Here is a 2754-nt window from a genome sequence, read left to right on the forward strand (position 1 = left end):
AGACTGTGACTGCAGGTGATGTCTAGGGCAGTGATAGCCAGCTAGATTAGATGGGCAGCATGGTGCAAGGCAGCTCATCAGTCATCAATCAATCCAGGGGCAATACAGTTCTCAGAAGAAGGCAGTCAGGAGTGCAGACTGTCTCCCTGTTGCTCCTGTTCAATTTCTCCTGCAGAATGTCACAACAGGCATTTTCACCAGATCAGATTCTGGGAACTGTGTTTGATGGAGACAAAAATCCTGCTCCCTCTAATAGCCAATAATTAGAAAAGAATTAGGATTAGTAACTGGTTATTCAACATTAGGACTCTTAGGGCACATGGTTTGACCTGAGGTATTTTTAAATGTTAGGAATTGCATAGACCCCCTGTTTTATTTACGATATCTGATTGGATTTCTAACACAAGTTTGGAATGCACACCTGACAAGTTTTTACTCAGGCTTAGAAAAAATACAGAGTACAGAGAAGTATCACCCCCAGTGAGAAGTGGAAAGGGGGACAGTGTTTAGGAGAGGGTTAGGCACTTTGCATTTGTCTTCCACCCAGGTGCCTCCCCTCTCCCTTGATGCAACTGCATTCTGGAGGGAACTACTCCAAGCTATAGATGTGAGATAGAAAAGGTGGAGATTTCCCAGCACCTCAGCAGGTTTATGCCAATAGCTATTGTGGCACTCAGATCTACTGTGTTTGTCTTGACCAACTGGATCTATTCTTTTCAGAATCGATATGTATGTGGAAGGAATGTTTGATCTGAATGAGCAACTCATTACCTATGATTACCAACCAGCAGATAAAAAGGAGCAACATTTGCTAATATGATGGACAAGGCCGCAAACAGATACTTCCCAGCCTTTGAGAAGGTGTGTGGCAAGGACAAGTGTATGACCTTGCCTTGAAAATATACCATATTAAGCAACACAGAGAAAAAAATCATCTGCTTCTCTGTTTTTAGGTTTTGAAAGACCATGGACAAGACTTTCTTGTTGGCAACCAGTTAAGCAGGGCAGATGTGCAGTTACTTGAAATCATTTTAATGGCAGAAGAGTTCAAGCCTGATATACTTGCCAAATTTCCTCTCTTGCAGGTAAAGGAATGGACATTTTAAATGGACAATGAATTGGAAAGGACTGCTGATTTAAACTGGCTGAGAAACAGGGGAGAGTGGGAGGGTGAGGAGAGAAGTGACCTACAAAATTATCAAATATCCTAAGTAGTTTAAGCTGGCCTCAAACACTGATGGGTATGACCACCTTCTGACTTTGCAGCCACAAACGCATAATAGAGGGAAGCTTGTAGTCTCTTCTGCAGCATCAATGCATGATATTACTTTTAGAGGTTGGATAACATCAAAATGTCTGACACTTACAATGCTTCTTAAGCACAGTGCTGTTTTGGTTTTGTTTTGTAGCGTTTTAAAGCAAGAATAAGCAATATCCCCACAATAAAGAAATTCCTGCAGCCTGGCAGCCAGAGGAAACCACCAGGACGACCAGAAGATGTACCAAAAGTGCGGGCAATTTTCTACTGAGCAGCAGCCTAAAGCCACAGAAACTCTCATTTCATTGTGTTTGCTGATAGTGGCAAAAGGAAATGAATGAAAAGAGTGGAATAGTTTTTGATCTCTCTTTCCTTAGCTACAGAACTGGTTTGAGCCTACTGCCAACACTTCTAAGGGAAATCTATACGAGCATACCATAAAATGGAATAGTTCACTGATGAGGGAGTAGATTGGACAACACAAAATCTCGATCTCTTAAATTACTGAAGAGAACGCCTGAAATAAAGTCTTACTGTTGACACTCACGCCCAGGATGTTAATTGACTTCTTGCTGCTACTTACATGCCTAAGGACTCTCTGGTTCTGGCATTCCTAAGAACTGCTGGAAAATGATGAAAGTTTAGCCCAAACAGTGGGTGATGTATTTGTTCTGGGAAATGCCAGGAAAAGCATGCAGGTTCTGGTTAGATGGGAATGACAGATTAGGATTTGGCTTTCCCCTGAGCTTCACTTGGAGGATGCTGGGACCAGAGATCCTATTGCACCTCTGTTTTGTGACTGGACATATTACAGCTTCACCAATATTTCCTTTAACTAAAGGTGTATTGTAGCAGCTAAAAGCAGTTTGCAGACTTGATTGAGTGTGCTTGTCACTAACTGTGAAGTTTAAAACTTGTGTCTTTAAAAGAAATGCTATGCATCTGCCATCAGTCCTTATCATCAAAAAAGGAATAAACCCCAGCGTTTTTCTGCAGGAAAGCATGTATGAAACAGAGGTGTTGCACGAGCGATTTCTCTCCCTCCTCACTGAGGCTTTCAGGCAGCACTTGCAGCTGCTGTGCATTGTCAGAAATTCAAGGCAGTAACTTGGGGCGTGGCTGCCGACTCTGTGCCGTGCAGTCTACAGGCCTGGCCTGGCAGTTCCAGGATCCTGAGCACAGACCCCCTTGGGACACGCAGAGCCAGAGCCCCCAGCACACCATCCGCCTGGCAACCCGCTCATGGGCCTGCAGCCCCAGCCTCTCCCCAGTCACAACATCCCTGTGACCCCACTGCCGCCTCGGGGGCCTCCAAGCCTGTTGCCTGCCTGCTCCTGACCCGGCCATGTCCCTGAGGTGCAGCCACCTCAGAACCAGCCCAGGGGAAATGCTGCTCAGAGAAATTGGATTTGTTACCCGGTGTGCAACTGGCCAATAATTACATGATCGAGAGAGACCTGGATCATTTATTTCAGAGCTGTGCAAGCCTGGGTGCT

The 2754-nt window shown here is 44.8% G+C and overlaps 1 pseudogene; it reads left to right on the forward strand.

Annotated features, from left to right (window-relative positions):
* LOC114064846 overlaps nt 1-1687 on the forward strand; it is a 4500-nt pseudogene extending 2813 nt beyond the window's left edge.
* Nucleotides 1688-2754: the final 1067 nt, after the last annotated feature.

Source organism: Empidonax traillii, unplaced genomic scaffold (assembly GCF_003031625.1).
Source record: "Empidonax traillii isolate 1590-97213 ecotype Southwest subspecies unplaced genomic scaffold, ASM303162v1 scaffold585:size537962, whole genome shotgun sequence".
Classification (NCBI taxonomy): Eukaryota; Metazoa; Chordata; class Aves; order Passeriformes; family Tyrannidae; genus Empidonax; species Empidonax traillii.